Genomic DNA, 10,123 nt, shown 5'->3' with positions numbered 1-10,123 from the left:
CAGAGCCTAATTGATTCACTGATTTATTCATTCAGTATTTATTAATACTTAGCATTTCTAGGTATGCCAGACACTGTTGGGACAACAGCAAAGCATAAATGAAAGCAACAACCAAAAATCCCTACCCTCTTAGAGCTTACTTGTCAAGAAAAGCAGCTTTGTTTTTAAATAATTTATGGTTGTCTGTAAATTCGTTTTACAAACTTTTAAAAAAATGCAGTAAGAATTTAAAGGAAGCCCTTTGTATCAAAAACAAAAAAGACTATTGTGATTTTTCTTTTTAAATGAGTTTTCATAGAAGAGATTTGCATAAATCAGAGTTTATTTGTAACACTCCGTAGTCAATTCCAAGATTTCTCAAAAAAGCAAAAACAAACAAACAAAACAATGTAGTGGATGCTGCCTTGTACTCCTTTATCCCATGTCCAAGATGAGGCACACATAAGCCCAGCTGCCAGGAGTGCAGGTTTCACAAGGCTAACAGCTGTGCCCACATCCTGGAATGATTATACCCTCATATCAGACAGCCATTGGGTCATGGCTGCCCCTCCCTCTGAGAATGTATTTAAACTTGGGCAAGGGAGCTCTTTTTAGCCAAAGGATTTCTCAGTCTTCATTTCTGTCTGTGCTTCAGCCTGGATAGATTCTATTGCTGCATTTTCAAGTTCACTAATCTTTTCTTCTCTAGTTTCTAATCTGTTCTTAATCCTATCCAGCAAATGTTCATTTCAGTTATAGTATTTTTTTATTTCTAGGACTTTTATCTTTCATTTATCTTTTCATTATGCTCAAATTCATCAAATCCCTGAGCATTTGAGCATATTTATATGCTTTAATTTGTGTCTGCTAATTCCATCATCTCTGTCATTTCTGGGTCTGTTTCTATTAAGAGATTTTATTTCTGATTATAGATTTCATTTTCCTGCTTCTTGTCCTGTATAATAATTTTGGACTGGTTGCCTGGACATTGTGACTGTAATATTATTGAATGTCTGATTTTTGTTGTCTTCCTTTAAATAGCATTGGTCTTTGTGCTGACAGGAATCTAAGTTACTTGCAGATAAGCTTCTCTTTCCAATGCTTGTTTTTAAGCTTTGTTAAGGTGGGTCTAGTGTAGCTTTTACTCAAATGTAGTTCAGCCCTAGTACCAAGACAATACCTTTCTGAGGTCTCTTCTGAATGCCCCAGTTGAGTACTGACCATCTCCACTCTGGCCACAGATTCAACAACTCTCTGCCCTGTATAAGCCCCAGGAATTGTTCAGTTGACAGCCCTCTGGTCATTCTTTCCACGGCTTCATTGAAGTTTTACTCTATGCATGCACAGCTAGGGATTTCGCCAAGAATAAAGAAGACTCTCCATACTTATTTCTGGAGGTCTTTATCCCACAGATTTTATCTTCCTCTCCAGAATCTCTTCCTTTCAATATCTCTCCTCACCTCAGTGAGGCCACTGCGCTCTTCCTGTAACCCTGCTCCCTGCATGGCCACTGGGGATAAGCCCCAAGGCAGAAAGCTGGGAGGATGGTGGAGGTTCACCTCCAATGTTACACTTTCCTAAGGCATCATGATCCTCCTGCATCTCCTGTTCTCCAATATCTGAAAATAGCTTCTTCATATATTTTGTTTAGTATTCTAGCCACTTAGGGGATGAGGGTAAATTGAATCCTTGTGACTGTATCATGGTTAGAATCCAGTCCCAACATTCTTCTTTAGCTCATCTATGCATGCAGTGTAGCATTAATACAAGCTTATTTCAGTAATGCATATCTTCCATTTTTACAACATTGTTCTTTAAGAAAATGTCTTTGAGGTTCTAATGTGAGGAGGTGGTGAAGAACAGAGCTTTTTCCCCCTGTCAGTCCTGGAGTAGTGGGAAAGGAAGCAGGTGCTGGAATAGAGAATTGAAAAGGGGTATGCCTATAACCCTCAATGCCACAATATGCCAACTCTCTACATTTCTATATTTGTGTAGGATTTGGGAATCTTAGGTCAGTAACTGTCCAGGAGAAAAAACAACAACAAAAACAAAACAAAGAGCAGTATCACAAGGGAAGAAAGTAGCTAGAATCTAGATTCAAAATGATGCAGACTTGAACTGTTCTAAGTTACCCAAATGTTTCCAAGTAGTGGCCTTCTAGGACTTTATTATTTTGAAACACTTTTTAGATGCCCTCAAGAGAATAGACAAAGGTTGCCAAGTATTAAATCTAGTACCTTGCATGTAAGAACTTCTGTGTTCCACGTTTGATAAACTTGTTCTTGGTGTTCAAAGGTCACCAAACTACCACTACCAAAAATCAAGCAAAAAAGGATTCGTAATACTTCATTGTAGGCATTGGAATAATATTTACAGAATTCTTGAGGCCAGCTTATCTTTTATCCCTTCCCCAGCCTTCAATATCTACCAGAGGTAAATGATTAGGAAGTTACCAAAATAGAGTAGATCATCCAATCATGGAGGAGATTGCTACCAGTTCTTAGCTTTGGAATGCATTTTTATATCTTATATTTTATATGGAAAGAGTTTTATGTGGAAGAAAATATATATTCTTCATACATTTTATATGGAAGAGTTGCTTTCTAGTTAAAAAGTCATTCAAATGAAATTTTTAAAGCAAATAGAAATAATCCTGGCTTTAGCCATAATCCTAGAAGTAATGCCAAAAGCCTCACTTTTCTTTTTTCCAAAGCCCTTTGTCCAGTTACAGTGTTCCTTATTGATAGGGAGCACTTACAGTGAGATGAAGCCTTTACAGTGAAATGGACTGCAATCCTGGAAGTACTATAAGCATCATTATTTAACTTCTCTGCGACATAAATTTCTTAATTATGAAATAAGCATGGTTTTTATCTACCAAATTGTGTTTTACTAAAAATTTTTAAGATAGCGTAAGTGACTTAGTACATTGTTTGACACATCGTAAGCATTTTATACCAGTCAGAAAAGTAAAAATCACACATCAGAGATTTTAAAACAAGGAAGTGTTGAAGCTGGTATTGGAGAACTAAAAAAATAACACAGAGGTAACACGGAGTAATAGCAGGACTCAGCTACTACCCATATGGCTGCAGGAGCAAAAGAAAGGGACGGAGTTTTAGAATGCAAAAGCTTGGAGGAGGGGTCCTATAAAGCTGGGACTCAGACTTCAGAGGAGAGAGCAGGTGGCTGAGCTGGGGCTGGTACTCCTAAAGGTGTACTAAGAGGCTGGGGCAATGAGCTGATTTCATTTGTTTTTCTTCTCTCTGGAATCACTGTTCTTTTTGGGTGATATCCTTTGTCTTGAAAACAATTTTCATATAATTTGTCCATTTTTTGTTGTTTCAGGTGGAAGGATAAATCTGGCCCCTTTTACCCCATCTTGGCTAGAAAGGGAAGTCTCTAATGTTTTCTAGGCAAACAGGTTATCAACTTAGCCACTTTTTAAAGATGAGTTCAATAGGTTCTGTCTCATGTTGTTTAGTTTTTCAGTGTACTTATAAAATCAGACAATCGTTTTGGCATAGTTTAGATATAATGCCCTTTAATGACATGCAGCTTTCTAGGATCTAAGACCAAAAACTTTTAAATCACTCTTAACTCTCTCCTGCTTTCAAATCCAATCCATCAATACATTCTGTAGCTCTAACTTAGAAAGTCTTACTACTTCTCATTCTCTCCACTCATCCCCACTGCAAGGCACCATCAGCACATGCCTAGAATACTGTTAAGACTTCCTAATTGACTTACTTCTGAGTTTTTGAACCCAACAGCCATGACTCCCTTAAACTGTACATCAGGTTATGTCGCTCGTCCCCTAAATACTTTCCAGTGGCTCCCATTTCTCTCAGAGTAAAAGCCAAAGTTCTTGCAATGGCCTATGAGGCACACCCTAATCTGTCTCTACTATTATCTCTCTGCATTCATCTCATGCTACTCTCTCCCTTGCTCTGTCTACTCCTGCCACACTTAATATCTTTCTTGTCTTCAATCACAGCATGCTCCTACCTTAGGGCCTTTATACAGTCTCTTTCCTCTGCCTAGAATGCCCTCCTCTGAGTTATATGCCAGGCTCATTTTCTCTCTGCCTTCATAGCTTTACTCAAGTGTCATATTTTCTGCTCCCATCAGCATGACCTCAACAATCTTTCTTTAGGCTGCCAGCAGCAGTAGGTTACAGTTGCTGCAATTAATTTCAGCTCACAATTTTTTATTGTCTCTGAGCCAACCTCATGGCACTGCCTCAGAGAAACCAGCACAAACCATCTGGAACCTTCTTCCTGTTCTCATACATCTCAGACCCAACCCGATGGGGCCCCATAGGAGCAGTGCCTCCTCTGAGGCCTAAATTTCAGCTCTTACTGGTCGCAGTGGCTTGTGTCTGTAATCCCAGCACTTTGGGAGGCTGAGGTGGGAAGATCATTTGAAAGCCAGGTGATCAAGAACAGCCTGGGCAACATAGAGAGACTCTGTCTCCACACACACACACACACACACACACACACACATTCTTAAGTGTCATCTGCTTTCTGAAGTTGCTACTTGTGTGAAATCTTAATGTTCTTTTTATGCCATTTAAGCTTTTTATGCCTGTTAACAAATCTTCACATTAAATTCTCCCTATTATTACATAATATAACTAGTATGGTTTCTAAGTCCTGACTGAACCCAGAGCGATAAAGAAATTAGTACTAGGAGTAAGTTTTTAAAGATAATGTCTGAGTGCACTCTGTTGCTTATAACAAAACACCTGAAACTGGGTAATTTATAAGGAAAAGGAATTTTTGTTTTCAGGTTTTTTTTAATTGATACATAACTGTATGTATTTATGGGGTACATGTGATATTTTGATCCATGCATATATATAATGTGCAACGATCAAATCAAGGTATTTAGGATATCTGTCACCTCAAATACTTACCATGTCTTTGTGTTGAGAACATTCAAAATCTTCTTTTCTAGCTATTTTGAAATATACAATAAATGATTGTTAACTATTATCACTCTACTGTGCTATCAAACACTAGAAGTTATTTCTTCTGTCTAACTGTATTTTTATACCCATTAACCAATATCTCTTCATCACCCCCACCCGCTTCTCGGCCTCTAGTAACTATCGTTCTACTCTCCACCTCCATGAGATAAACGTTTTTATCTCCCACATATGAGAACATGTGATATTTGTCTTTCTGTGCCTGGCTTATTTCCAGGCACAGGTCATTACATAATGACCTCCAGTTCCATCCGTGTTGCTGCAAATGACCAGATTTTATTTTTTTATATGGCTGAATAGTATTCCAATGTGCATCTATACCACATTTTCTTTATCCATTCATCCATTGATGGACACTTAGGCTGATTTCATATCTTGACTATTTTGAATAGTGCTGCAATAAACATGGGCATCCAGATATCTTTTTGATATACTGACTTCTTTTTTATTGAATATATACCAGCAGTGAGATTGCTGAAATATATAGTAGATCTATTTTTAGATCTAATTTTTAGGAACCTCCATATTATTTTTCACTATTGCTGTACTAATTTCCATTCCCACCAGCAGTGCATTAGCATTCCCCTTTCTCTACATCTTCACCAGCACCTGTTATTTTTTTGTCTTTTTGATAACATACATTTTAACTGGGATAAAATGATATCTCATTGTGGTTTCGATTTGCATTCCATAATAACTAGTGATGCAGAGCATTTTTGCATGTGCCTGTTTCCAATTTGGATGTCTTGAGAGATGTCTATTCAGATGGTTTGCCCATTTTTAATCAGTTTATTTGCTTTTTTGCTGTTGAGCTGTTTGGATTCCATAGATAAGTTGTTTATTAATCCCTTGATGGATGAACAGTTTGCAAATATTTTCTCCTATTCTGTATGTTGTCTCTTCACTCTGTTGATTGCTTCCTTTGTTATGCAGAAGCTTTTTGGCTTGATGTGATTTCATTTGTCCAATTTTGTACTTGTTGCCTGTGCTTTTATGGTCTTACCCAAAAAATTTTGCCCAGGCCAATTCATTTCTCCAATACTTTCTTCTAGTAGTTGTATAGTGTCAGGTCTTACATTTAAGGCTTTAATCCATTTTGATTTGATTTTTGTATTTGGTGAAAGAAAAGGGTCTGGTTTTTGATTTCTACATATGGATATATAGTTTTCTCAGCACCATTTATTGAAAATACTATCCTTTCCCCACTGAATATTCTTGATGCCATTATCAAAAGTCAGTTGGCTATAAATAAATGGATTTATTTCTGGGTTCTCCATTCTGTTCCATTGGTTTATGTGTCTGTTTTTGAGTTACTATAACCTTGCAGCATATTTTGAAGTCAAATAGTGTGATGACTCTAGCTTTGTCCTCTTCTTTTTGCTCAAGATTGCTTTGGCTATTCAGGTTCTTCTGTGGTTCTTACAGTTATGGAGGCTGGGAAGTCCAGGGTTATGGGATCACATATGGCAAGAGCCTTCTTGCTGGTGGGTACTCTCTGCAGAGTTCTGATGCAGTGCAGGGCATCACATTGTGAGGGGACTGAGCATGCTAACTCAGCTCTCTCATACTCTTCTTACAAAGCCACCATAATTCACTGACTCATTAATTCATTGATCCATGAATGGACTAATGTATTCTTGAGGGCAGAACCCTCATGACTCAATCTCCTCTTAAATGTCCCACCTCTCAATACTGCCACATTGGGGATTAAGTTTTAATATGAGTGTTAGTGGGTACAAACTTTCAAACCATAGCAGATGAGATTTGTGGTTTAAGTTGGTTGCATCCTTGGTCTTCAAAGTAGGGTTGAGCTCCTTGCTAATAGAAAATGAAGTGGTAATGGCATCACAGTTAGCCTAATTATTATGTGTATTGATTGTGATGAAGTGTGTATCCTGATGGCTGTAGCACTTGTCCATGAAGGCAAGAATGGAGTGGAATGACTTCTTTTGAATGCTGTGGAGTTCTTATCCAAAGAAAATGACAAACTCATACCATTATACTCTCAGTTTAAGTCATGTTCAGAGAACTAGAAAGCATGTGCAAGGACCTAAAATTAATATTTTTATAATGGCAGAGCTGACTTTGCTGACAATGAGATGCAAAATTTAGTTGTGTGGGGTAGAGTTACAATGTAAGTTGAATTCACGTCTTCACTAAGTTTCTCACTTGAAATCTAGGGCAGTCACTGGGAAAGAGTGAAATAATGACACTTGGAATGGGGACATCTGGGTGATCACAGAAGAAGCTGAAAATTTGGAGCTCTAGAATCACTCTGAGCCTCTCTTGACAGTAGAAGCAAACTGCCTTTCAGTGTCTGAAAAGACTAACTCTTTTTGCTTGATGGCCTTATCTGGAGCAGTTGCCTTGCAAGAAGGTGCCTTTCTCCCTAGGACTCACTGCAACTACAACCAAAATTGGATAAGATCTCCCCATGTTCTAGGAGGACACGGGTAAGGTCTGACCCTGGAGGAAACATTATACTCTAAAAGAATTTAAAGATGTGCATTTATATGGACAGAGATCTGGGTAATACACATTGGAGTGGATTCTAAGGATATTAAACCAAGGAGAACAAACTACAACACTTCATTAGTCCAACTTTATTCATATGACTTCATTTACCAGAGACTCTTCATTTAATTGTTAGCTTGTGCAGCTAGCAATTTATTCTAACAATTTATCTCTAACAATTTACTTGGTTAATTGACTTGGTTAGTTGAAACTTGGGCTCAAAAGCAGACTGATATTTAATGAGACTGAGATTCTAGAATTTCCTTGGTCTGACATAGAGAAGGAATCCAAAATCTTAAGGAAATTAGAATTTGGGAATAGTCTATCATATGCTAGGCCCAGAAGATACTTTCTTCACTAAAGTATCAGAAATAAGTGAGAGGAGCATGAGTGTCCTTAAAGAGCTCTGTGGTAACTGTTGTGTAGATGGGATACCATGGTGAGAGGTGCCACCACAACACAATTAATCAACATTTGGTTGTTTTCTGCTTCTGTTTCTTCTTCTTCTTCTTCTTCTTTTTTTTTTTTTTATGTGAGACAGAGTTTTGCTTTTGTCACCCAGGCTGGAGTGCAATGGTGCAATTTCGGCTCACTGTATCCTCCGCCTCCCAGGTTCAAGCAATTCTCCTGCCTCAGACTCCCAAGTACTTGGGATTACAGGCATGTGCCACCATGCCCGGCTAATTTTTGTATTTTCAGCAGACATGGAGTTTCACCATGTTGGTCAGGCTAGTGTCAAACTCCTGACCTCCAATGATCTGCCCACCTTGGCCTCCCAAAGTGCTGGGATTACAGGCATGAGCCACTGCACCCAGCTGTTTTCTGCTTCTTAAATCTACAGCTCCAAAAAGTAATCTTTCCGATCAGTTCAGGGCATGAGAGTTCATGTAGGGTGGATTTCTCAGGCTTTACAAGTTCAGGTTAGTAGTTTTAATAATGCATTTATTTATCATATTCATTATTACATAAAAAGACTCTAAAAGAAACTCTAATAATTATTTTCTTGATTTCTGGAGATGCATTCTGGCATGCTTCTCCAGAAATTAAGACCTATTTTGAAGTCTGGCCTTGGTATTGATTAGCTGAGGAACTTTAAGGAAACCATTTAGCCTATCTGAGTCTCAGTTTAATCTCAAAGAGAAAATGAAGTTATGCATAGAAAGTTTAAACATAGTGCCTGACACTTAGCAAGACTCAACAACAGCTGTTATCATTGTTATTATTTCATTTTCCATCTCAGGTTGTCAATTGACTTATTCAAATAAAACATGATTTTCCCAAACTTATAGACAGGAAATATTCAACATTAATTCTACTGTTAAATAAACCTAAATGCCTTCTCTTTCTTTCTTTTAATTTTTTATTTATTAATTATTTTGGTACCAAATTTCTTTATTTGAAGGAATGGTACAAATCAAAGAACTTAAGTGGATGTTTTGGTACAAATTATAGAAAAGGTAAAGGAAACCCCAACATGCATGCACTGCCTTGGTGACCAGGGAAGGCACCCCACATCTATGGGGAAATTAGCCTGAGACTTAGCTTTCATTATCACTGTCTCCCAGGGTGTGCTTGTCAAAGAGATATTCTGCCAAGCCAGATTCGGGTGCTCCCATCTTGTGCAAGTTGGTCATGTGGTCACCCAATTCTTTGATGGCTTTCACCTGCTCATTCAGGTAATGTGTCTCAATGAAGTCACACAAATGGGGGTCATTTTTGTCAGTGGCCAGTTTGTGCAGTTTCAGTAGTGAGTGATTCACATTTTTTTCCAAATATAATGCACACTCCCTCGCATTCAGCCCGCTCTCCCAGTCATCACAGTCTGGTTTCTTGATATCCTGAAGGAAGATTCGGCCACCTGGTTGGTTCTGCAGCTTCATCAGTTTCTCAGCATGTTCCCTCTCCTCATGAGATTGGTAAAGAAAGTATTTGGCAAAGTTCTTCAAAGCCACATCATCGTGGTCAAAGTATAAGACATGGACAGGTAAACGCAGGAGGCACAGAGCTCCAGGTTGATCTGGCAGTTGATGGCGGCCTCTGAGTCCTCGTTGTAGTTCTGGCGCTCCTGTGAGGTGGACGGGGTCGCCATGGCGGCGACTAAAGAGAGGCGGCTGGGCGACGGCGCTGGAGCGGCGGCGGGGGGACCTTGGGGCGGTCCGAGGGGGCGGTGAAGAGGTGACAGACGGCTGGCTATGGGCGGCCGGCCGGGCTAGGGGAAGAGGGCTAGGGAAAGAGCGCCGGGTTCCGTCCAAGCACTGTTGAAGCAGGAAAACCTGGCGACTCTCGGCGAAGACCGTCTCCGCCTTCTCTTTCTTTAGTTGGTGTTTTTTAAATTTCTGTTCTAGCAATATTTTGGCTACGTCTGAATCAAATAATATGGTTTTGTTTAAAACCCCAAACTTTTCCCAGCTTAAAAAGAACAGGTTATGCCTCACTAGGAATAACTCCATATTCCTTAAATATCTTGACTGATGATTACTGACTTGAGCTGAATTAATGCAAACTGCACTGAGGCTGTGGCCCAGAAAGAGAGATGTCATGAAAAGGAGTGATAGCAGTCCATTCATGCTGATATGTCTGCCGCCCTATTGCTAGTTGTCTTCCATCCTGGGCAAGGCAATTATTCACCAAGAAAGT

At 39.0% G+C, this 10,123-nt stretch overlaps 1 pseudogene; it reads right to left on the bottom strand.

Annotated features, from left to right (window-relative positions):
• Nucleotides 1-8,857: 8,857 nt before the first annotated feature.
• LOC101147863 (ferritin heavy chain-like) lies at nucleotides 8,858-9,670 on the bottom strand (annotated as a pseudogene).
• Nucleotides 9,671-10,123: the final 453 nt, after the last annotated feature.

This window comes from Gorilla gorilla, chromosome 7 (assembly GCF_029281585.2).
Source record: "Gorilla gorilla gorilla isolate KB3781 chromosome 7, NHGRI_mGorGor1-v2.1_pri, whole genome shotgun sequence".
NCBI lineage: Eukaryota > Metazoa > Chordata > Mammalia > Primates > Hominidae > Gorilla > Gorilla gorilla.
This window is presented reverse-complemented; position numbering and strand designations above follow the sequence as displayed.